The sequence below is a fragment of the Equus asinus genome, chromosome 1, assembly GCF_041296235.1.
Source record: "Equus asinus isolate D_3611 breed Donkey chromosome 1, EquAss-T2T_v2, whole genome shotgun sequence".
NCBI classification, from domain to species: Eukaryota; Metazoa; Chordata; class Mammalia; order Perissodactyla; family Equidae; genus Equus; species Equus asinus.
This window is the reverse complement of record NC_091790.1, coordinates 161,601,773-161,629,305: the sequence shown is the minus strand read 5'-3', so window position 1 is coordinate 161,629,305 and position 27,533 is coordinate 161,601,773. Positions and strand designations below refer to the sequence as shown.

The window sequence follows — 27,533 nt, the reverse complement described above, 5'->3', positions numbered from 1 at the left end:
AGAGAACTCTACATAGAGCCATGTGCTTTACTAAGACCTGCCCCTTTTGCAGCTGTAATGCCCACAGAAGTTTAAAAGGAAAGCCTTCAGAGTCCCTCATGCTCTTACCAAGAAACTCACTACCACTTACCTCACTGCCACAAACTAATAGACCAGTCCTGAGAGCCTGACACTCTAAGAGAACTGATTCATGCTTCCTAGTCTAGAAGACCACAGGACCAATCCCATCAGGCCCTAGAGCCGAGCTCACATGGCAGTGAACATAGCCTCACCTGGCCCAATCTCCTACTCTTTGCAGACTCTCCCAATCCCTGTGCCTTCTGGAATTCACGGACTGTCACCTACTAAATCCCCTTTATCCTGAGCTCTTCACTGAATGTTCCTTCCCCTCCTTTCTCTAATTGAAACGTGGATACGGTTTCCTTTGCCACTCTCTCAAGCTATGGCTTTTTCTTTTTCACCCATTGAATTAAGACCATAGTCTTGGAGATGTTGTAAATTTCCTCCATATTCTTCATGCTGCTGTAGGGGAGGAAGAGAAATCCACTACCCTCTGGGTCCTTCTGGCTGGACTACAAATTAAATCAACATGAGACAGAATAACAGGAGAAAATCAAACAAAGATTTATAACATGTATACATGGGAGTTACTCAGGAAAACTGAGCAACTCTCCAAAATGGCAGAGGCTCTCATCTTAAATACCATCTTTAGCTAAGGACAAAGGTGGATATTGGGGGTGGTGGGAGTCAGTTATGGCAGATTAGCAGAAAAGCACAGTAAACTGAAGTTATTATGCAGATTTAAGTCCTTGCCTTCTGCATTGATTAAGAGTTTCTAGAGATAAAGTCATCCCCCCTATTCATGGTACAGAGAGGGAGATACATTTACAGATGGAGATCTCCCTTACAAATATAAATGTCTCTTACAAAGGGTAAATTCTACTTTTCAGAGCTTCTCCCATGTCTGCAGTTTTTAAAAGTACACAGTCCAAAATAATACTCACGCCAAAGAGACATATTTTGGGGTGACTTATTCTGATCCCTCACACTGCTTTCAGACCTTGTTTCCTCTGTCCTTTGAAGCATATACCATCAGATTGCATAGGCATCAACATCTAGGACATTTGCCCTTACTTACTGAAAATTATAGGATGGTATTCCTGTCGTCTTCCTGAAAGATTTCATATCAATCTAGATGACCTATCAACATCTGACCACTCAGTTCAATAAGCTGCCCCCTTTCAACAAATCTTCCCTCTACTCAATTCCCATGGTCATACTTCACCACTGTAAGTGAACACCCTCCAAAATCCCTATTTCAAGCATCTCTGTCACCTCTATTCCACTCACTGACTTTGACGGGCACCGTTTTTCCTCTCTACTGGATCACTCCCTTCAGTTTACAACATGATGTAATCTTAAAGTTATATAATCTCCCATCTTAAAATAATCCTCCATTAATCTTCTCAATCTCTCTCAACTCCTACTCTAGTGTTCTATTCAACCTATGATGATTCCCAAATTTACATTTCCAAATCTGGTCCAGAGCTTCAGAATAGAGTCCCTGAGCTCCAGAATGGGGTATTCCCAGTTACTTGACGTCTCCACCTGGAAACTTATAGATATCTTTAACTTAAGATGTACCATGTATCTTTATTCTTTCCTTGACTTCTACTTGACCCCCTGCCCCCACATACCTGTCCCTATTGCAATGCTCCCAATCTCAATAAATGGCACCACTATTCAGGCAGTTGCTCAGGCCAAGAACTTACGAGTCTTCCTGGTTTCTTCTATTCATTTCACACCTTACATCAAGCCATTGGAAAAAAAAGAGTGAGGGGCCCTTACAATATACGTCAGACCAACCACCTCTGCAGCTGTCAACTTGATGTGAATCAGAACTTGTAGTCTCACTTGGATGATAGCGAAAGGCTCCCATTTATAGCACCATCCACACCTTCCATTCTCGTTATAACCCACCCAAATCAGTAGGCTAATGGTTAACTATCAGTTCTTATCATTTTAGAATTTTCAGCAGTTGACCACTTCCTCTTAATGGAAACAAACGTTTCAACTCTTTTTTAATACCACACTCCTCCAGCTTTTCTTGTATCCCACTCAAAGCTTTTTTCTGGTTTTCTCCTCTCCAGCCTCTAAATTTTGATACAGAATTTTCCAGCCTCTAAATTTTGATACAGAATGAACAAGTCATGGTCATGAGACTTAAGTTAATAGTACTTATAATAGGACTTATACTTAGAAGTCATGACACTTAAGTTAATAGTACTTACGAACTTTATACTTCAGTCCTCAGCCCCCTCTTATCCTCTCTATCTACATGCTGTCCCTGTATGAATTTGGCTTTAATTGCTCCTCTGTAACCCCATAATTCAGTATTTTCACACTGTTTTATAAGTCTGTCTTTACATGTCTATTTAATCATCTTACGATTTTCTTCGGGACAGAGATCTTAGCTCTCATATCATAATTGCTTGGAAAATGTACTCAGTGTATGTTTTTTGAATGAATGACTATTTAAATGAATGCCAACAAGGAATTGAGAAATATCAAAGCAAATTTGGTTATAAAATTATTAAAGATGGTTTGGTATTTAGCAGTTAAACAACTTATCAGAAGGCGCAACTTGCCAGGAATAGGTATACAGCATCAGGGAATAAGGCATTGTAGATCTGACTTAGAAAAATGATAAGATTATAAATATATATGTATATACACACACAAACACATACACATACATAGACATATGTACACACATATACTTAATGTCCACTTCTGCCATTTTGACCAATGCTATCTGAGTAAACACCTTCTTTTACCTCCTCTTTTGTGCCTTCCAACAGCTAACAAGCAAATGAAGATCTTAAATCATTGCCAGGGGGAAGAAAAAGTAAATTATTTTAATTAATTAACAAATAGCTGTATGGTTGTATGACATTGGGCATGTAGTTTCAAGTTGTCTTGAAATGTAATTTCCTCTTGCATAATATGAAGAATGGGAAGAGACGAGATAATTCCACAAGTTGATTATTCTATTTCTAGCCTCACATAGACTGTTTAATAGTTCACCAATGGAGCTCACATTATTAAAATATTTTAAAGCCATGTTCATCAGAACTATAAAAATGAGAAGAATAAAACAGCGTTCCTATTACTCACAGGTTTGGAAGACTACTCAAAAACTCAAGCAACAAAGCCAAGCCAGGAATGCCCTTCTGCTCATCCTCTCTATCCAAGTATCAAAGTCCCACAAACACTTGTAAAGATTTCCAAATGATTCAGTGAAGTAGAGGCAGATCCTGGGGAAGAGAGTGTTCTGTCAACACTCCGCTGGGAGGAACACGCAGTCTGTGATGACTTGTTTTGTGGGTGGCTTCCTCCCACCATGAAATATGGTGAAGGGTGCTCACTCCTGCCATTTAGGAGCAAGCTGGATTTAAAGACAAGGCAATTGTGCCCAAGTTGGAACCAAAAGTCAGTTCTCTTGGACTTGGAGTTTTCATCTTTTGCTGGTGAAAATAAGCGAAAGATTATTAATTCAGGAACCATACATACGGCTTCCTGGAAACTTGAAATGCCTTCGAGGCTAATAGAGTTGGATCAACTGATTCATCTACTGCTAGCCCTGTTCCAGTCTTCTTCCAACTTTAAAGAGATTTTTTTCTTTTTAATTATTGCCTCTTTTCGAACCATTCCTTCTCTTGTCTTCTCAACATTTGCCTTGCCTCATCGTAGGGAGGGAGACCGAGAGGATGTGGGGGCATCTATGATCTACCTCTGGCCTCCCATTCCCACATCATTGCAATCCAAGCTCCTTCATGTACATCTTATTCTGGATGCACAGACCTTGTTGTTCTCAAACGCTCCCTCCTTTCTGATCCCACTGGATGCAGATCCCCCCACCAGCCTCGCCCCTCTCTTTACTGGATACCATTTCATTGAGTTCAAATAGAACTTATTCTATAGAACTTTTTCTCCTCTCCACTCCCACCCTGGCCTGCTTCTGGCACTCACACAACCTATGCAACCCCTTATTGTAGCATTCTTCCCACTCAAGTGACTTATTTACACTTCTGTCTTTTCCACTCAACTAAATGGACTCCTTGGGGACAAAGACCATGATTTATTCATTTCTGTATCTGTGGCACTTAGTCTAGGATGTGGATAATAATAGGTGATCAGCAATAACTGTTCAATGAATGAATGACTACTTCTGACTCTGGATTCTCTTTGCTCTCAGTAGGCGGGAATTGTGACTTACTCATCTTTGTTGTCTCTATCATGTCAGGCATAGTACCATGCACTAGTAGTTGCTCATGAAAGCACATTGTATAAATGAACTATTCTATAAATAAATTCAATAATTATATCTACTAATTCAATTCAATATTTTACTGTCTACTGTGTACAAAGAAACTTTGAGGAGTTTACAGTTGCTTACGAGAAATAGTACTTACTGACTTTATATTGTGAGGCAGAATATAATATGCATTTTAAGAGAAGTACGAAACAACTGTTCTCAAATACTAAAGGAGGAAGATGTGCATTTAAGGGCATAAACAAAGGCTTCTAGGAAGGCGGAGTATTGGCTCTGGCTCTTGAAGACTCGGTAGTAGATAAGCAAACATTCCAGACAAGGGGATTAAAATTCATGTGAGCAATTATAGCATAAATTTCACCGAAGGGCTATCCAGCAGTGGCTTGCAACAATTAAACAGATGTTCTTTAATGTTAGGCTACTGAAATCATAAGTCATCTTATCGGACGGCGTGATGATTAATTTTGTGTCCACTTGACTGGGCCATGGAGTGCTCAGATATCCGGCTCATCATTATTTCTGGGTGTGTCTATGAGGGTGTTTCCAGAAGAGATTAGCATTTGAATCAGTAGACTGAGTAAAGCAGATCGCTTTCCCCACTGTGAATGGGCATCATTCAATCTGACGAGGGCCTGAATAGAAGAAAAAGGTAGAGGAAAAATTCTTTTTCTCTGCCTGATTGATTGAGCTGGGACATCAGTCTCCTCCTGCTCTGGAACTGGGATTTACGCCACTGATGTTCCTGGTTCTTAAGCTTCAGACTCTCAGACTAGAGCCACACCACCAGCTTTTCTGATTCTCCAGCTCGCAGATGACAGACCATGGAACTTAGTTTCCAAAATTGTGTGAGTTGATAGATAGATACATAGATAAATATATAGATAGATACAGATATGTCTCTCTTTGTATATAGATATCTAAACATACAGATAGAGGCATACCACGGAGATATTGTGGGCTTGGTTCCAGACCACCTGCAATAAAGTGAATATCATAAAAGTTTTTTGGTTTCCCAGCGTATATAAAAGTTATGTTTACATTAAACTGTAGTTTATTAAGTGTGCAATACCATTGAGTCTAGAAAAATGCACATACCTTAACTAAATTATGCTTTATTGATTAAAAATGTTAACCATCATCTGAGACTTCAGCAAGTTGTAATCTTTTTTGCTGGTGGAGGGTTTTATAAAAATGCAATATCTGTGAAGGATAGTAAAACGAAGTATGCCTGTATGTGTATTCTATTTCATTTCTCTGGAGAACTTTGACAATGCAGGTGGCTATTTCTCTCAAGAATAGTTTTAGTTGGGCTCTATCACACCTTCCTTCTACCTTTCCTAAATCCTTTCAAAGAATGACTGGTCACGCAATTTGTTTTAAGATCTTCAGGTGCACGCATCTGAAGTTTTAAAATACATTGTTATACTATAAAAATTGCATCGTATTTCAGTCCAAAAGAAAGATATCATGATGGTAAAGTTCTTAACTACAAAAATGAGAAGTGTTCTATCCAAGAATATGAAGAAATAGCTGGTAGTGAGGAGATGAGATCAAAATTTAAGCCAGCTCCTGTGTCTAAATCCCCTTTCCTACCTGGATTATTTACAGAGGCAGATTCTAATGGTGTTCTTTGCTCCTCTGACATGGGAGATGTCATCATCTTGTGATCATAACCACAAAATCTCAGGGAATGTAGAGAAGGGAACAGATATTATTACTTATAAATGATCATAAGAAACTATCATGATATTATATCTTTGTACCCATTGATTATGTTGGGAAGACAAAGCTTGTCCTAGATAAAAACCTGCATATGCAGAAATAGGTTACTTACACATTGTTGAAAAGTTTCCTGCATTAAGGCAGGTGGACTTTCTATTATTTCTTACTACTTCATGTGAAACCTACCATTATTTCTAAATTTAAAATTTAGTTAAAAAAATACAAAACAAAACAAAAAATAGAGTAAGTCCTAAACAATTCAACAAAATAAATTTCAATAGGATTAAAGAACTTAATGTGAAAAAATAAAATAAAAATAGTCCTGGAAAAAAATATTGGTGAACATTTTTCTAATCTTGAGGTGGTGAAAGCTTGCAGAGAAACAATACCAAAGGCAGTGAAGGGAAATGAATTTAACCAGATAAGAATTTAAAATTTCCTGTGGCAAAAGTAATAAATGTCAAAATGTTAAAAAAAAACTGTAAAAATATTTGCAGCATATGTGACATTAGAAGTTTTCATATCCTTAATGTGTGATATGCAATTACAAATCAATAACAAAAATATATACAGAAATAGAAGCAATGTAATGATCAGGCAATTCAAAAACAGAACATCTATGAATGACTAGAAAATGTAAAAGTAATGAACCTTATTAACATTCGAGGAATAAAAACTAAAAAGACAATAAGTTACCATATTAGATTCTCAGATAGAAATTCATTAGAGTGAGAACACCTAGAAGGTGGGGAAATTGACACTAATCATTGTTTGTGGAAATATTAATTAGCAAAACCTTACTGGAGAGCAGTTAGGTAATATGTGCCAATGTCTAAAGCTACAGACTATGGAGAGAAGGAAAAGCTGTTTTTTAGAGAAGAATTCCCGCAAATAATCGTTGAAGGAATGATGGAGTGAGAAAATCATCAACTGAAACACATCATAGTAATAAACAATTTTGGTAAGTGGGTACAAAAACTAGTGGGTGAAAGTTGTATGAGGAATATGATATCTAAATTCTCAAAATATCTCCTCAAGAAATACAAAGGGAGAAATAGTAACTTTGCAGGGGAGAAACTTGGCAGACATCATCTTAACCAAGTGATCGACATCCACATACCAGTTAATGGGACATAGCAATATCATGGTCCTCCTGATGTGATGCCCAGAGAAGGACACACCATCGTTTCTGTGGTACTCCTGTCAAAAATGATAAACTGAATCTAATCATAAAGAAATATCCAACAAATCTAAATTGAGGGACATTTTACAAAATGACTAGCTTGTTCCATTTTAAAAATGTCAATGTCATGAAAGACAACGAAAGGCTGAAGAACTATTATAGATTAAAGCAAACTAAAATGATATGATAATTAGATTGGACCCTAGGACCCTATTTTTTATGTTTGTTTTAAGGATCTTATTGAGACAGTGGGCCAAAGATGAACACAGTCTGTAGTTAGATAATAGTATTGTGTCCATGTAAATCTTCTGATTTTCATAGTTGTACTGTGACTATGTAGAAAACTGGCCTTGTTTCATGTATGTGTGTGTGTTTGTGGAGAGAGAGGGAGAGACAATAATAAAGAAAGTGAGGTAAAATGTTAACAATTAAGAAATCCGATTGAGGGGCCAGCCCGGCGGCGCAGCGGTTAAGTTCGCACGTTCTGCTTCTCGGTGGCCCGGGGTTCGCCGGTTCGGATCCCGGTGCGGACATGGCACCGCTTGGCACACCGTGCTATGGTAGGCGTCCCACATGTAAAGTAGAGGAAGATGGGCACGATGTTAGCTCAGGGCCAGGCTTCCTCAGCAGAAAGAGGAGGACTGGCAGTAGTTAGCTCAGGGCTAATCTTCCTCAAAAAAAAAAAAAAAGAAAGAAAGAAAGAAAGAAATCCGATTGAAGGGTGTATGGAGTCTTGTACTGTATATCTTTATACCCCAAAATTCTACTTCAAATAATTTCTTCTAAGGAAATAGTCAAAAACACTTCTGACAATCAGTCCAGTCTTGCCTATAACAGCAGAAGCTTAGAAAAGACCTAAATGGACGTGAATGGTGAATTGATTATATAATTTATGGATTGTCACCTAATGGACATTAAGAATGATTATGAAAATGCATAATTGTTGATGTAGGAAGATGTCTGAAATATTTTGCTAAACGAAAAATTGTCACAGGAAAATATGTATAGTATGATGTCACTTTGGTGGGGAGGACAACAATCAATACCTATATAGAAAGACACTAACTCAAAAGGCTAAATGTGCTTATCTTTCAATGAATGGCTTTATGGGGGATTTTCATAATGATTTTGGAAATTTTTATTTGTCTGAATCTTCTTTAATGGCCATGAATTATTTTTATTATGAGGAAACAATGTTATTTCCATTTTTTCAAAGCTAAGGAATAAATAACAATGGAAAACATTAAAATTTAGAATAAAAAACAAATATTCTCTAAATATAATGTATCATAAAACAAAGTGTTAAATGTCTAATTCCGTTTGGAAGGTGGAAAGTCACAAGAGAATGCTAATCCCAACCTAATAATAAAAAAGCCACATAAACCTTAAAAAAATCATAGATATTCAAGTTAATTTTTGCAGGAAAAATCCTAACAAATTAAAACCTGGAAAGTGACAAATATCTTGTAGCAGAGAAAAGATCCATGTTTGTTTTCAATCTTTGTAGAGCACTAAAGATGGAGAAAAACCTTATGTGGAAGAAAAAACAGTGTAAGTTTCAAACAAAATGTGTGTAAAAGCCAATTGTGGACGGATCTAACATTTTAGAATCTCTAGGGGTCCCAGACAAAGAGAGTCTGCTGCAACCCACAACCTCTTTTCCACAGGTCCTCAGGAAATGCTCATTAAAGGCAGTGCTCACTAAAGGAGTGAGCTCAATATAGGATGTGCTCACTAAAGGAAGTAGGATAAAGGAAATAACAAAAATAAACACAAAGATCCATGAATTGGAAAACAGATAATAAAGAAAAATTTAAAAGTCACTGTTAGTTCTTTGAAAAGTTTAAAAAGTTTTGATAAACCCCTCTCCCCCAAAAAAGATGGAAAGTAGACATCACAACAGATGCTATAGACATTAAAAATATGAGGATATATTATGAAGAAACTTTATGCCAATACATTTGACAAAATAGACGAAATGGAAAATTTTTTGAAAAACACAATTGACTAAAATTGACATAAGAAAAATAAAGATTTTTAATAGCTCTATATCTACCAAAGAAATTTAGCTTGTAATTAAAATTCTTCTTACAGAGAAACCTTGGGCCCAGATGTTTTTACTGGTGAATTTTACCAAACATTTAAGGAAGAAATAACACCAATGTTATACAAACTACTTCTGAATATATGAAGCCAGTATAACTCTGATATTAAAACCTGATAGGATATTATGAGAAACAATATTATAGGCCAATATCTTTAATAAACTTAAATGTAAAAATCTTTAACAAAATATTAACAAATAAATCTACAATATGTACAATGGACAATACATCAGGACCAAATGGGGTTTATCCCAAGAATGCAAGGTTGGTTTATTATTAGAAAATCAGTCCAGAGTTATCCTGAATGGCTGAACATCTAGCACATGTCTGGAAGAACAGCCAGCTTGCTAAAGTATCACTTGTATTTGCTTCCCATCCTTCTCTACCTCACTGTTCGTTTCCCTCACCCTTCCTGCCCCGCAACTGCACCTGCTAATAAATCAAAAAGCACTCAAAAATTAATCAATCGACATAATTCACCACATTAATTTAATAAAGGAGAAAAATCAGATCATTTAACAGATGCAGAAAAGCATTTGAGAAAATTCACATCCCATTCATAATAAAAATCCTGAGCAAACTAGGAATAGAAGTGAAACTCCTCAAACTAAAAGGGCATCTTTGAAAAACCTACAGCTAATATCACACCTAGCAGTTAAAGACTGGGCACTTTTCCCCTCAAATTGTAAACAAGGCAAGGATGTCTGCTCTCATTGCTTCCATTCAACCTTGTTCCGGATGTCCCAGTCAGTTCAATAAAGCAAGAAAAGAAGGAAAACTAGAAAGGAAGAAAGAAAACTGTCCATATTTACAGACAACATGACAAAGAGAAAAGAAAGCTCTTTCGAACGTGACGCAGAATTATTCAACATTAAATGTTCAATATTAAAACTGTTGCTACCATAAACTTTGATGTCATCATAAAATGTCTGTGGTAAAATAAACATGCATACAACCAAATAAAAGAAACATTATAAAATTACATACATCTAGATATATATTGATACATATCTATAGATAGATAGATAGATAGATAGATATTCTCTCAAAATGGAATGGAATAGTCCAGAATGCCAATAGGGAACCTTCCTTGGTAGATCAGAATAATGGCTATTTTCTTCCTCTTACTTCTCCTTATTTCTTAATCTTCTATCATGATCATGAATTATTTTCACCATCAGAAAAAATATGTACACTTTAAAATATTTTCTTTTGCACTCTGTGGTATAATTACAAGTATTATCAGAAAGAATGCTTATTTTCTCCATGTCAATTTCCTTCTTCCTAAAAAATTCATTGACTTCTTTGTAGTGTACAGAGATCATCTTGTGACTGCAAAAACTGCAGAATTCCCACCAGGCCTAGAATGTGCTCTGAGAAGTTGGGCAGCACTTTCCAGCTTTCTGGACACTCAGAGCACCTCTGCACCCAGCTCCCCTTGGGCTCCCTCTAGAGTCCTGGAGGAGCCTGCTCTGGGACATGACCAGCCCGGGAGTTCTCCCAGTCCTGCCCTGAAGGGCAGCCCCAAGAGACAGGGGGGTCAATGTCTCCCAGCACACTGGACACCCCCTTGGGCACACTGGTAGAGAAGCTCTGAGGAAGGCTACTCAGTGGACTCTGGTATCTTAACTGTCAAACAGGCATAAATCCTACATACGATCATGATCATAATCATTTTCAATATCTAGTTGGGAAACTAATAAAAAAAATCTCGTGTTAACATTATGAGGCATGTATCATTGAACTCTGCACTCATTATGATTATTTTGACTGTTGCTTCCTCTTTAAGGTTTAATACTCCCAGTACTAAATCATTTCCTGATATGATATAATAAGAGAATGATAATTAAGTGATATTTCAATGGAAAATTATAGTGAGAAAATGGATGCTTTTATTTTCTTACAACCATCTTAAATTTTCCATGAATCAAGCTGTCTGTTTAGCACCTAAAAATACAGGACATTCAGGTACATTTGAATTTCAGATCAAAACCAAATAACTTTTAGCACATGGCCCATGTATTATTTGGGATATATTTATACCCCTCCCAAAAATTTGTGTTTACCAAAACTTCAAATGTAAATATAAATTCAAATTTATATTTATCGGGCAAGCCTATCCCTAAATCAGCTTTCTCCACTCTTTGAAAAGGAGCAGTCTCACTTCTACAGGAGGTTCCACCTTTACCAAAAGATCCCACAGGGCCCGAGCACATCAAACTCAGTTTCCATAGTTAGCGAATTCACTAAATTCATAAAGTCTATGAAAAAAAGTTATGAATTTGTAAAGTTTAGCTCTTTTACTTCATCTTAATGAATTAGACCTCCCTCAGATAGTAAGGAAAAAATAATTAGTGAAAATGACACGAAAGTCCCAAGACGCAAAGAATAGCTACAAAAGGAAGGAAAATGTCATTTCTACATCTCACCTGAGAAACATTGCTTGAAATAGGACTCATAATATAGAGGAAATAAGCTAACAATTTTGAGCCTAGAGCCTTCCCATCCCCTCTGTTTAGACTTTTCCCTGTTAACAGCGGCCCCCAGCAGTCACGGGGGGCTCAACTCGTCCAGGCCAGAATAAAGAACAACAAGATTGCTTACCTTATCGCTAACACTCTGTCTTCTTAGGAATCCCCAGTCACACCGCAGCAGGTAAAAAAGTTTTAGAACGTGCCACAGGGAGAAAATGAGAACAGAGAACCAGTATCCCCTCCCCCACAAGCTGGAAACAAACAAATAATAAGAGTTTCTGTACCAGAAGGAAGGAGTCTCAGCAGAGAGATGGCCTTGCAGCTTGCTGTAGTTATTCCCAAAAAGTGTTTGTAGAGGTCTTGGAGGCATTCCTGTCTCCTCGAACATCACAGCTGCTAACACTAAAATGTCTTTGTGACCACAGAATTGGAACCCAAGTTTCTATCTGCTCCTATTTAACTTAGTCATAGAAAGCCAGGACAATCTGCTTGCCAAAATCCATGGTCAAGTTGGGGATAAAGATACACAGTGGTTCTCTCTACCCTCCGCTCGACAGGAAAGAGAGCTGTAAGAAAGTAGTTAGAAATGGTAGGCATTATTAGTAACAAGTCCTGAACTTAGAGGAAGATGGTGTGGGGAATGAACACAATGGTTCCAGTTGTGTTTTTATTTCTGTGAACCCTCTTGCTGTTCCTTTAATGCCCTTTGGCCTGCTGGCAGTGGCATCAGGGCTGAATGCAGGACTGGAAAGTACTTTACTGAGGAAGTAAAGCAAACGTCTTCATTTGATTACCATGGTTATGGTACTGTGTGTTACCAACCTGACAATTTGCATTGCAAACCATCACTGGAAATGAGGACAGTAGAACTTGATATTCAAGCTAGAGAGATCCAATTTGCAGGAAGGTCTATTGGAAAGTTCAGGGAGAATAAAACATAAATATACACACATCCTCCCAAACCAGTAAAGAAGGAGACCAAGATGCAAGGGCTGACAACTCTATCCTCCATGGGACTTCAGTATCTGTGAAGTAAGTGTCTTAGTTGAAAGATCAGACAGTTTCACATCAGAAAGGTAAATAAGCACATTATCAGGCTCATTTTTTAAAATTAAATTTCACAGTTGCATTCAGTATGTGTCCTTGTAAAGAACATAATGTTAAAGCGCTACCTGAAAATCATTATGCATGCCAACAATACTCTTCATTTTGATAAGCTGTACTATCAGAGTTTGAAATGATGGGAAAGACCACACGAATTTTAAATTATTTTTAACTTCAGGCAAAGAGGAATGACAATATATAAAAGGGAAGTGCTGAGGTTGTCTTTAAGGGGAGCGAGAGGAGCGGACCTCACCGAATCTTCTCTCTCCCTCTGTGACAGCTAGTGGAGCTCCTCTGCAGAGCGCCTAGAGTCAGCGAGCAAGATATAAATAGTCCTATAAACTGGCCCTGAACCTATCCTGGGAGATCTCCCTTGTTTCAGGGTTTCTCCACCCCTCCACCACCCCCATCCGAGACCTTTACTCTCAGGAGCTCAGGAGTTCCCTGAGGCCCTAGATAACACCGCAGCCGCCTGTTCTTCCTGTTGCATCCACTACCTACTCAGCCCTAAGAAGACGAGAACATTTGCACCATCCGTCAGACTCTGATGATCTTGGACAAAGGCTAATTGATAAAGCATACTTTAACTGAAATATCATGTCCAGAACTACACTTGGAAAATATTTTGTTTTTATTTCTGAAGATTTTAATAAAAGTGATTTTTTAAATGCATCCAAATGCATATCATAAGATTAAGTGACCCCAAATAGCTTTATGTTCCACTAGATGGACCTTAAGATAGTGTTTCATTTTAGGAAGACATTTGACAAAACTTATTCTATTTTATCCCTCAAAGTTAAATTTGACACATCATGCATGCCCAGCAAGTATTTGGTATTTATTCTCATCATGAAAAATGCTGCTAGGTCAATTCAATCTTTCTACAAGAAAGACCCAAATCAAATGCTGCCTCCACTGTGAAGGGAACCCCCTATTTTTCCCTCATTTTGCCTATGCTTGTCCCAGAGCACTTACCACATTGTGCTTGCTATTAGACCATTGATTCTCAACTGGAACTGATTTTGCCCTCAAAGAGTCCTTTGGCAATATCTGGGGACATTTTTTGGTTGTCGCAGTGGGGTGAAGGAGAAGATGCTGCCAGTATCTAATGAGTAGAGGCCAAGCATATTGTTAAACATGCTGTAATCCACAGAATGGCCACCCTCCCCAAACAACAAAAAGTTTTTCAGTTCCAAATATGGAGAGTGTTGAGATTGAAAAATCCTGTATTAGACAAAAGAAAGGCATAAATTGCTTAGGACTTAGAGCCAGAAATGCTTAGTTCCAGCTCTGGCTCTAACACTTACTACCTGTGAGACATTGGGCAGGTTTCAATTTCTGAGTCTCAATATTCTCATCAGTAAAATGCAGATACTTATCTAAAAGATGCTCCCCTCACAGAATTGTTATAGGGAGTCACTGCAACAATGCATGAGAGTCGGCCTGTAAACCTAATACCATCGTCATTAGATGTATTGTGACTATATGTATAATGATGACTATAATAATAATAATTGAGCAGGCACCTTGAATACATAGATCTAGAGCTCAGTAATGAAATATAGGCTGGAATTCAAGTCTGAATATGAATTGTACTCATTTTATTTTCATCTCAACAAGTATTTATTGAGCAGCAGCATATCTGGACTAGCATTCTTATAGGTACTATAGATGTAAAAAATAAGATATTCTCCCTGAATTAAGGAGCTCTATTTTTAGGATAGAGATAGAATCATAAAGAAAAACTTGTAATACTATGTAAAGTAACCTAAGATAATAGAAGATAGTGAATAAAGTTTTTTAGAAGCAGAGCAATTCAAGACGTATTCTAAAAGTTTATGGGCTGCATCACGACTGGTAACTTTCTTTACTACCTCACTTAACTGATTCCCATGGCGGAAAATGTACACTCTTATGACTTAGATTACCCACACTACAGAATACATGAAAGTCAATAAGAAAACTGAAATAGCTTTTTAACAATTAGTGTGTTAAATCTGACCACATAGAAAAGTAGCAAAATGGAGGCAGCTCTTTAATCTTTAATCCTAAAATGGGACCACTAACTGTGGTTCAAAATAGCTGCATATGCTGTGAACTGCTCATCACTATAACTGAGTATAAAATGTTTTCAGAAAGCACTTGGATAGTATTTGGGGGAAATTTTCTAGGACAATCCAGGCAACTGGACAGTATTCTCATTCACTTTGCCCATAGGAAATAAATGACTGCTCATTGAATGTCCGATAAACTGACCTGAATTGACATGACACAGTAATAGAGAAAGTGAGCATTAATTTGGCCCCTTTCCATACCAAGCCACCACATGTTTGTTTGGAAGGGAGAATACCAAAAATCCAGGGACATTTCATGAAAACAGTGAGTAGACTCATCTTGCCTACACATTATCTTGGGTACTCAACAATATCAGCATCATTGAATAGTTGTTATATTACTGACCTATATCCTATACTGTCCATTGTCATATTCCCTTTCACAGATTTCCTGACCTAGAACGTACTCAGCATTGCCTAGGCTAGTGGTTCCAAGCCATTTTAATCCAAAGAGCTCTTTGGTGGTTCAAGAAGAACCAACAACCTTACAACTACCATTTATGTCAACAAACCTCAAACAGCTAGTAAGAAAAAAACCCAGGTTTCTGATACGATCCTAATGAGGTACAGCTTACGTGTTACTATTCCACACCATAAACATAGTGAATATGTTTGACACTGTTTGAGAGCCCCTAAGATCTCTCACAGATGCAGTCCACAGTCCAGGAGAATCTCTCATATTTTTGTGGGCTTTACCTCCAGGAAACTCACCCAGTCCCAAAATCAGTAGAAGGAAGGAAATAATAAAAATCAGAGTAGAAATAAATGAAATAGAGACCAAAAGAACAATAGAAAAAATCAAAGAAACCAAGAGCTGGCTCTTTGAAAACATAAACAAAATTGACAAACCTTTAACTAGACTCTCCAAGAAAAAAAAGAGAGAAGACTCAAACAAATAAAATCAGAAATAAAAGAAGAGAAATTACAAAGGACACCTTAGAAATACAAAAGATTATAAGAGAATACCATGAAAAGCTATATGCCAACAAATTGGATAATTTAGAAGAAATGGATAAATTCTTAAAATCATGCAACATTCCAAAACTAAATAAAAAAGACATAGAGAATTTGAATAGACCAATTACCAGTAAGGAGATTGAAAGAGGAATCAAAAACCTTCCAAAAAATAAAATTCCAGGACCAGACAACTTCCCTGGTGAATTCTACCAAACATTCAAAGAAGACTGAATACCTATTCTTCTCCAACTCTTTCAAAAAATTGAAGAGGAGGGGAAGCTTCTGAACTCATTCAAAAAAACCAACATTACCCTGATACCAAAACCAGACAAGAACAACATTAAAAAAGAAAATTACAGGCCAATATCACTGATGAACATCAATGCAAAAATCCTCAAGAAAATACTAGCAAATCTAATATAACAATATATTAAAAATATCATACACCATGATCAAGTGAGATTTATTTCAGGGATGCAAGATGGGTCAACATCCAGAAATCAACCAACATGATACACCACATAAACAAAGTGAGGAATAAAAATCACATAATCATCTCAATAGATGCAGAGAAAGCATTTGACAAGATACAGCTTCTACTTATCATAAGAACTTTGAATAAAATGAGTATAGAGGGAAAGTACTTCAACATGATAAAGTCCATTTATGACAAACTCACAGCTAGTGTCATTCTCAATGGAGAAAAACTGAAAGCTATCCTTCCAAGAATAGGAACCAGACACAGATGCCCACTTTCACTACTCTTCTTTCACGTAGTATTGGAAGTCCTAGCCAGAGCCATCAGGCAAGAAAAAGAAATAAAAGGGAGCCAAATTGGAAAGGAAGAAGTGAAACTGTCACTATTTGCAGGTGACATGATTTTATATTTAGAAAACCCTAAAAGATCCATCAAAAAACCTTTAGAAATAATAAATGAATACGGTGAAGTTGCAGGATACAAAATCAACATACAAAAATCTGTTGTGCTCCTATACACTAATAATGGAGTAGTGGAAAGACAAATTAATAATACAATCCCATCTACAATTGCAACAAAAAGAGCAAATTACCTAGGAATAAACTTGACCAAATAGGTGAAAGATCTGTACACTGAAAACTATAAAATATTGTTAAAAGAAATTGAGGAAGACACAAAGAAGTGGAAAGATATTCCATGCTCTTGGAATGGAAGAATTAACATAGTTAAAATGTCCCTACTTCCTAAAGCAATCTACAGATTCAATGCAACCCTTATCCAAGTTCCAACAACATTTTTCACAGAAATAGAAGAAAGAATCCTAAAATTTATATGGAACAACAAAAGACCTCGAACAGCCAAAGGATTCCTGAGAAAAAAGAACAAAGCTGGAGGTATCACACACCCTGATTTCAAAGTATACTGCAGAGCTATAGTAATCAAAACAGCATGGTACTGGCACAAAAACAGACAAAAAGATCAATGGAACAGAATCAAAAGTTCAGAAATAAACCCACACATCAGTGGGCAGCTAATTTTCAACAAGGGAACCAAGAACATACAATAGAGAAAGGAAAATCTCTTCAATAAATGGTGTTAGGAAAACTGGACAGCCACATGCAAAAGAATGAAAGTAGACCATTATCTTACACCATACACAAAAATTATCTCAAAGTGGTTTAAGGCTTGAATGTAAGACCTGAAACCATGAAACTTCTAGAAGAAAACATAGGCAGTATGCTCTTTGACATTGGCCTTAGCAGCATATTTTCAAGTACCATGTCTGTTGGGCAAGGGAAACAATAGAAAACATAAACAAATGGGACTATATCAAACTAAAAAGCTTCTGCACAGCAAAGGAAACCACCAACAAAATGAAAAGACAACCTAACAATTGGGAGGAGATATTTGCAAACCATATATCTGATAAGGAGTTAATATCTAAAGTGTATAAAGAACTCATACATCTCAACAACAAAAAAACAACCCAATTAAAAAATGAGCAAAAGATCTGAACAGACATTTCTCCAAAGAAGATATACGGCTGGCCAATAGGCACATGAAGCAATGTTCAACATCACTATCAGGGAAATGCAAATCAAAACTGCAATGAGATATCACCTCACTCCTGTCAGAATGGCTATAAACAACAAGACAGGAAATAACGAGTTTTGGAGAGGATGTGGAGAAAAGGGAACTTTCATACACTTTTGGTGGGAGTGAAAACTGATACAGCCACAATAGAATACAGTATGGAGATTCCTAAAAAAGGTAAGAATAGAACTACCATACGATCCAGCTATTCCACTGCTGGGTATTTAACCCAAAGAACCTGAAAACACAAATGTGTAAAGATACATGCACCTCTATGTTCATTGCGGCATTATTCACAATAGCCAAGACTTGGAAGCAACCTAGGTGCCCATCAAGGGACAAATGGATAAAGAAGATGTGGTGTACATACACAATGGAATACTCAGCCATAAAAAATGGTGAAATCTGGCCATTTGTGACAACATGGATGGAACTTGAGGGTACTATGCTAAGCGAAATAAGTCAGAGGGAGAAAGTCAAATACTGTGTGATCTCACTCATAATTAGAAGATAAAAGCAATGACAAGCAAACACATGGAGACAGATTGGATTGGTGGTTACCAGGAGGAAAGTGGGGAGGAAAGAGGATGAAAGGGGTAATTGGACACATGCGTGTGATGATGGATTGTAATTAGTCTCTGGGTGGTGAACATGATGTCATCTACACAGAAAGCAAAATATAATGATGTACACCTGAAATTTATGTGATGTTATAAACCAACCTTACTGCAGTGAAAAAAAAAAAAGAACTAACAAAAAAAAACAAAGAAAAAGAAATGGAAAATCTCAAAATATTTGGAGATTCAAACAACACAACTCTAAATAACACATGAGTTAAAGAAGAAATCTCAAGATAAATTTTAAAATATTTTGAACTAAATCAAAATGAAAATACATCTTATCAAAATTTGTAAGATGCAGCAAAAGCAGTTCTTAGAAGGAAACATAGCATTAAATGCATATTTTAAAAAAGAATAAAGATCTAAAATCTATAATGTAAGCTTCTACCTTAGGAAACTAGAGAAAGAAGAGCAACATATGCCAAAAGCGAGCAGAAGAAAAGAAATAATAAAAATGAGAGCAAATATCAATGAAATTGAAAACAGGAAAATAATAGGGAAAAAAATGAATGAAATCAAAAGCTGGTTCTTTGAAAAGATCAATGAAAGGGATAACTCTCTAACCAGGCTAACTGAGGATAAAAGGGAAAAGAAGCAAATGTAACATATGAGCCAGGTTTCTCACAGTTGGAGTGGAAATTTACAAATAAGCAAGGGGCAGAGGCTAGAATGATCCAGGTGGTAAAGTATTAGAGTTGGGGACATCAGTATAAACTCATGATTAGCTTAATACAAGTACAGATGGTTACATATGGAAATATTTATAGATATATTTATACACACGGGTTAGCACACGCATGTATATTTCTTCCCTCTGTCGGCTGAGAAGGCCTAAAAGCAAAACACTCCACTAGTAATAAGATACCTAGTACCCAGATCTTGGTTTCTAATACCATTCTCCAATAAAAGCAATCAATGTTCCTCGAGAGATCACTAATTCTAGGTCTAGGACAGGAAATATAACAGATGAACTTGTAACATCTTATAGTGCCGGAAAGTAAGGAAGCTAAACATGCACATACGCACAATGACACGATATGTCAAAGAAATACAAACGCCAGCTCAAAAAGCTCCTAATGGCCAAAGCTGGTACAAGTTGAGCACGCAATCAATAAAGCAGTAGTAGATTATAACCTGAAGTTTAAAATAAATATCCATGAGCCCATACTGTTATAAATAAATGGTTGAATAAAGAAACAATTGGGAGAATAAACAACTTTCTTGTGCAGAAGAATTTCAAACAATTTGTGCAGATACTCCACTTACTAACTTCCTACTCCTTGGGTGTGCGCTATGTACTGTGACTTTCTTCCAAAAAATAAGGTATGGAAAGAGGGAGAAAAAAGTAACTTTACAGTGGAGAAACCTGACAAACACGAGCTGAGCCCGGTGATCTAGGGCAACACCAGCAGTGATGTCATGTTGACAGCAGGTACCCTTGATATGGTATGATGAGAACCACTTTACCTCTGTGATCTTCCTCCCCAACACCTAGAACCCCCAGTCTAATCATGAGAAAAATGGCGGACAAATCTCAACTGAGGGACAGTCTACAAAACACCTGATGAGTATTCTTCAAAATTGTCAAAGTCGTCAAAAACGAAGAAAGTCTGAGAAACGGTGACCGTCAAGAGAAGCCTAAGATGTGACAACTAAATATAACATGGTACCCTGGATGGGATGATGGAACAGAAAAAGAACATTAGGGAAAAACTAAGGAAATTTCAATCAAGTATGGACTTTAGTTAATAATGATGTATCAGTATTGGTTTATTAATTATAATAAATGTTCCATACTACTGTAAGATGTTAATAACAGGGAAAGTGGATATTGGGAACTCTTTTTGCAATTTTTCTGTAAATGTAAACCATTCAAAATAAAAGTTTATTTATTTGTCATTTGAACTAAATTACATTAGTATATCCACTCCAATTCTGAGATTTAATGATTTTAAAATAAGATATTTGTGGTGGTGTGCTAAGTGACAAATAGCAGTAGGATATATACGTATACGTGCACATATTCATTAAAATTATACGTATATTGAGAGAGAATGGAAATATATACTTACATGCATGTGTGTATATCTCTGGATGGTATGATTATGGACATTTTTAAATTTTCTTCGACAGTACTTTAAAAACAATTGACCAAGGACACAATTACTTTTGTAAAACACAAAGAAGTTGACAAAAGGGTATTTTTAATCAGTGAGTGTCCATGATGAGTGATGCCTGTCTGGGCTACGTGCCCCTCCTCCAAGCCCAACTGATACCCAGTGCTTGCCTCTGTCATTGTATTTTCAAGAAACCATTTTATACATTTATGTTGTCTATTTTCCTTCCTAGAGTATAAAATTCTTAAGGACAAAAAAAAATCTTTCACTTCCTCATCTCTACTATCCTATACAGAGCCTGGTATATTGTGCATTTGGGGGCACAGGCAGAGGGCAGGGCAGTGCAGTGTGAAATCTTGGACAAGTAACTGCTCCAGTTTTCTCATATACAAAATGAGAAATTTGGGCTACTGCCATTTCTGGGGTTCCTTCCAGATCTAAGATTCAAAATTATCTAAGATTGAGAATGAATTGAGCATATTTCACAAAATAGGAATTCCAGAGAAATTCCAACTTCTTTTGCATCTTCTGGAAGGTAGTGGAAGATTGAGATTCAGGAAATGTCTGCTTTGTGGAAATTGGTTGAGAAAGCCTTTTTCTGTGGGTTTTAAATAATTTATTATTTGTGGTTAAATTTGTCCTTGAAAACTCACAAAGTTCTAAATGAATCAGAATAGTTAAAATATGGAAGGATTACATGCGAGGACAATTATTTTATAAGACTTCAGAGAAAGTATTTTTCGCTTGTTTGTTTTTTTAAAGATTGGCACCTGAGCTAACAACTGTTGCCAATCTTCTTCTTTTTTTTCTTTCTGCTTTTTCTCCCCAAATCCCCCATTACATAATGTACATTTTAGTCGTGGGTCCTTCTAGTTGTGGCACGTGGGATGCCACCTCAGCATGGCCTATGAGTAGTGCCATGTCTGCAGCCAGGATCCGAACCAGCAAAACCCTGGGCCACTGAAGTGGAGCCCACGAACTTAACCACTCGGCCACGAGGCCAGCCCCTGAAAGTGCTTTTTAAATTTTTTTCTGCGATATGTGGAAAATACCCTGTGTGATGAAGTGACAATATTGCCATATGTGTGTCATTCTAATTATGCAGCTTTTTCCCTGGACCTGAGATTAAGGAAGAAGGATGGAAAAGCAAAATTCACCATCTACACATCTCAAAGTCAAGCTCTGAGGCGCTTCCAACACCAGTGATTCTGCCATCTCTTAATCAGTGACATTCTCCACTCCTCTCCCCACTGACACTGATCTCCTGAAACATCAGATTCACGTAGAAGAGCCTATTACTGTTTATTGAGTAAATAATTTGAGCTGTAACAAATTACCACAAATTTAGTAGTTGAGACAAAACAATTTATCGTCTTGTGTTTCTGGAGGTCAGAACCCCAAAATGGGTCTCACTGGGCTAAAATCAAGGTGTCAGCAAGGCTGCATTCCTCTCTCGGGGCTCTGAGGGAGAATCCATTTCCTTGTCTTTTCCAGCTTCCAGAGGCTGCCCACATTCCTTGGCTCATGCTTCCTTAGGCCATCTTCAAAGCTAGCAGTGTAGCATCTTCAAATCTCTCTCAGACACTGAGCCTCTGCTTCAATCATCTCCTTCTCTGACTCTCACTCTCCTGCCTCCCTCTAATAAGGATCTTTGGGACTACGTTGGGCCTATCCAGGTCATCCAGGAGAGCCTCCATATTGCAAGATCCTTAACTTAATCGTATCTACAAAGTCCCTTTTGATATGCAAGGTAAGATATTGACATCTTTAGGATTGGAGCAGTTATTCCATCTACCACATATCCCTCTTTCTCCTTTATCCAGTGGGGTGAATGCCTCTTATGTGGAACTCTATTTTCACAGCCATCTCTGAGCCAGGCACCTTTGGTACAAGTCACGTCTTGTTGCATAGAAGTCACTGCTTTGTCAGTTCTATAAAGACTGCCCTTTTAGAAGTGTAAACGGATATGTGAGGCTCTAATTACAGCTACTTGAGCATGTGATACTTTTGTATTCAGACCAAATTTGTTTTTTTCCTTAAAAATACAGCTTTGGTGAGACAGACTTAGATTTAAATCTGGGCTTCACCATCTATTGTCTGTCATGTAGAGTAAGCTACTTTCTTTTTCTGAGTTTTGCCATCTCTAACTCAGCCACGTTTTCTACCCACCATCCCTGAGATTTCTCTATGTGAGATTTGAAGAATATCCAGGGTGTCTTAAAGTATACAGTAAGAGTCATGACTGAGGGGCCAGCCTGGTGGCAAAGTGGTTAAGTGCACATGTTCTGCTTCAGCAGCCCCGGGTTCGCTGGTTCGCATCCTGGGCGTAGACATGGCACCACTTGGCACGCCATGCTGTGGTAGGCATCCCACATATAAGGTAGAGGAAAATGGGCACGGATGTTAGCTCAGGGCCAGCCTTCCTCAAGAAAAAAAAAAAAAGAGGAGGAGTGACAGCAGTTAGCTCAGGGCTAATCTTGCTCAAAAAAACCCAAAAAAACCAAAAACGAACAAAAAAAAGAGTCATGATTGAAGTACATAGATTTAATAGAAATAAACAAGTAGAACGCAAATAAGATCATATAATTTGGGTGAGCTTTTTATATGAAAACCTAAGATTTGGTATATTAGTTGTCTTCTCTGAAAATATTTTTAATATTTATTTTCTAGAACCTATAAGCACAATCCAGAAAAATCTTTGAAAAACTACCTGAATGCCCAGTAAGATATGCAAGTAATGAAATATTAGGCACATTATAAAATAAGATGTTTATAAAATGGGTTTTTTTTTGCTAATCTCCTGGTCCCTCCATTTTCCTGCCCAACTTTTGTGTTTCTGTGGTTCTCTGAAACTTGTCTAAGTTGTTCTGTGTGTCCTATGGTTCTGGGAGTCCAGCTCTTTTTCACTTTTTAAAATTACATTAGGTGGCCAAATGTACTTACCCTCCTTCCCCAATGCCCCTTATTATTAATATTATATTAAATTTGCTGAAACGTTAATGTTTAATTAGGAAACTAGCATACTGTCAGCAACATAATCTATTAAGGATGATTCAAAATATATAGACTATTTCTTTTCTTAATGCAATATCTATGGCATCTTATAACATGAAACAGAAAATCATTAGTCTCACCCACAAAATAGCTTCACACCTTGATCACCTTCTTGAGATCTGTGCCCTGGTTCCTTCATTCTCTTTTCTCATTCACATTCCCTCCTTCAGTCATTCTTTCTTTGTATAAGAAATACATCAGTTTGGCTCATTGCAAACATTTTAAACAATACAATGTGTATAAATGAAATGAGAGATTTTTCCCACCTTCTCAATCTTGTGAAGTACGTAAAAAGTGTTGTTAATCATTGTCCCCCAGGATTTTTCACTTTTGGACACTTGCTGGACATCATGCCATGTCCAAGTACATGGGTCGGACTTATTTTTTGGTGGTCACGTAGTAGTCCATTGTATGGACATACCATGGTTTGTTTCTCTCTAGTTCTCTTTTGGCTGTTGCTTAAGAAAGAAGAGTGTTTAACTCATTGGATTTGTCCCTCCATGTATTTTTTAGTGGAGAAGTACTAAAAAGGAATGAAAAAACAGACCTACAACAGTTTACTTTAAAAAAAATCCTTTCCCCTGAACTCCCTCACTTCTTGATCTCTTGTTTTGGAGGAGATGGGGGAGTGGTCCGGTGAAGTTATTATGTAGCATGTTATCGAACACGAATAGACAATTAATAGAGCACCAGTTCTTCTCTCCTGACAGTTCCCCAGGGATGGTGAATGTAACACGCTGGCCTCATGTCAGAACCAGGAGAAGTGAGAAGAAGCCCTAGGCTAACTTAAGAAAAGTATCTGCTGAAAATATAATTGCTTTTATTATATAGGGGGGCAGACAGACAGACGGACACACATGCACACATATGCATATATATAAATAAAAGCAATTGGATGTATATGTTAATATGTGAATATATATTAAAATATGTTCTATTGTCTGATTGGAACATTCAATTTCATTTGTATTTACTATGTTTCACTAATTAACAACTTATATCTGTTCAAGATAAGGTATCAAAATACCATTCTGATTATGGCATTTTGAACATTGTTCTGAATGACATCCTCTCACAAAAATATCACCATCTGGAAACCAGAAATGGAGCATCATGCTTATAAGCAGTTCTTACCTCCTGGACTTTTGTCTCTCTCTTTCTCTCTCTCTCTGTGTCTCTCTCTCTGTCTCTCTCTCTCTCTCTCCCTCTCTGCTTCCCTGGAACCAGCTAGCTCTCATGACCACATCACTTATTTGTCAATTCTAAACTACAGCTCTAGAGTATCAGTAATTTTGATGAGCCCCTATTCACAGAGAGACTCAGACTTAATTCTCCTTATTCTGTCTCTTCCTCAGTGAACTCTTCAACCCCTTCATCACCAACAGCATTTGACATCTTTCTCATTGTTTTATCAATTTCACCTGCATTCAACCCAGCCTGTTAGCTTGTTACAGTCGAAAGATTCTCACCAATAAGAAGCAGAAAGGAAGGCGAGTTTCTGTGTCTCCCCTTTCAGTGATCAGGGCGAACATTTAGGTTGCTGTGGCACGAAGCAAAGTCCTTGATAAGCAGTCTTACCTCCCTCAGTTGGTGTAGAGTTCAGAGGACAAGCAAAGTCCACCCCCTCAAGAAGCTGATGGTCACAGCCCCTCCACTGGCCCCCATCCACCTGCACAAAAGCTCCACTCCTGAACTGTCCGAAAGGTGTGTACCTGGACAGTTCCTGAAGGAAACAGGGCTGCATTTGACTAATCTTGCATAATATTTTCATACTCCCCGCCCATTTGTCCTAAGGAAAAACCTGTTTTCCTGATCTTTTTGTCTCAGGAAACAGTCCAAACAGGGGACTGAGACAATGAGGCTCCTTCAGACGGATGCGCCAGATTGGAGGAGACCTCCGGCATGCACAGGCCCCACAAGAGTTTTGGAGGTCTACCTTGTGCCAGACCCGGGCTGGGAAAAGGAGATGTGAAGATGAACACGTCATTCTCCTCTCCCCTTAGGAGATTGCAGCCTTTTCAGGGCCACAGCTAGTTATCACTAGTACCTCCCATGGAGGAGTGTGGACACAGAGGGAGAGGGGATGTGTTATCTAATGGGAATTTGGGAAGGCTTCGCCAACGAGATAATGCCTGCAGTGAATTTTGAAGCCTGGGTAAGAGCTTTCCTGATGAATGAGGGTTGAGCAGGCTTGGGGCTGTGGGGAGGATGTTGAAAGCAGAGAAAGCAGCATATACAAAGGCACAACATTAGTGAACAGGATGATACATTTGGGGAAATGCAAAGTCGTCTGTCTGGCTGAAAGAGTCTATGGAAGCACAGGGGAGAGATAAGGTTGAAGAAGTAGGAAGCCTCACCTGGTGAGCTGACTTACGACTTAGCAAACAATAATTGTGAATGTGGGTACTATAATAATTCTGCACTTTAGTCTGAACTCAGCATATTATTTGTAATTGTGAGAGAGAAGCTTTGAAGGGAAGAGTTCAATGTATATTTAGTTACTCTGCGTGCTCAGAAAATGGGTGGTCTGGTTGGTCAAATGACCCAACTTGAATTAGGGCGCTGAATACCAACTTCTAAATAATTAGAATAATTAAAGTACATTAAGCATTAAAGCTGTTGTTAGCACCCGTGAATATTCCTTTGACACTTCTGAAGGATCTTCCAGGCTCCAGAAAGGGTCAGGACTGTGATCAGCACGAATACCACTCTGGGTGAGGTCCGATGTGATTGACAACACGTCTGCCAGGGAGGAGGTGAGCTTAGGGTTCTGCTATTTTAAACATCACTTACATTTAGAGTATTTTTATACTTTCATGTGCTGTGAAGTCTCCTGACAGAATGAATTTGGGCCAGCGTCATAAATGAAGCACTGCACTTACAATGTTAATACAAACAAATAATCAGAATAAACCGCATTTCCCCACGTGATGTAGCGAACATATGGTCTTGTGGTTGAAACTTGGCAAGTTAATTGTCATAAGAACCCTGAAAGGAAGGTGGAATGAATTGGTAATTTTATCCCTGGGTCAGACCTCCGTCCTTGATATTTCCCTGTTCCCACAGACTGGCAAACCCTTGAAATACCAAGTAAGTTCTATTGTTAACGTTTCCTCCCCGAGTGAAATTGCCTTAATGATTATAATTTGCTCTATTAGTATTGGCTTTACAGCTTCATTAAGTGCTTTCACGTCCATTCTTTTCCTTTGTTTCTAAAGACCTGTAGGATACTCAGGGCAGGAAAGTTGCTTTTTTTCCCCTCTGACATTTAACATGCAGGAAGCTAAGACTCAGAAAGGAGACTTGCTTTGTCCAAGGTCACATGACCTGAACTACAAAGTATGTTTCTGTCTCCAAGTCTGAATTCCCTTTTTGCGGTATCATAATGGCCAGAGAACATTTTCTTAAAAGGGAGTTGTCCACAGTCAGTACATTGTACTGTTGAGAGGGTCTCCAGGAACTCCTGACCATTTTCCATAGTGCCCAAGTGACTTGAGACGGCTCAGCATCCATCTTCCCTAGCTCTCTCTAATCACCTTATAAGTCATCACCTTATAAAACTGGCTTATTTCCTTCAGCCTTGACTTTGACCTCTCTTACACTCACCTGGTTTTTCCAGGTTCTGTCTCCTGCCTCTACTTGGACTTTCCCTCTCTGTTTAGCATCCTAAAGTTTC

The 27,533-nt window shown here is 37.8% G+C and overlaps 1 protein-coding gene across 1 annotated transcript in view; it reads right to left on the bottom strand.

Moving 5' to 3' along the window:
• The window catches only part of ITPRID1 (ITPR interacting domain containing 1), a 114,948-nt gene extending 89,376 nt beyond the window's left edge, over window positions 1-25,572 (bottom strand). Inside the window, exon 1 of the mRNA XM_070511492.1 lies at window positions 25,436-25,572. The gene's annotated coding sequence lies outside the window, so the exon portion shown is untranslated. The remainder of the gene's footprint in view (window positions 1-25,435) is intronic.
• Between the last annotated feature and the right edge of the window lie 1,961 nt (window positions 25,573-27,533).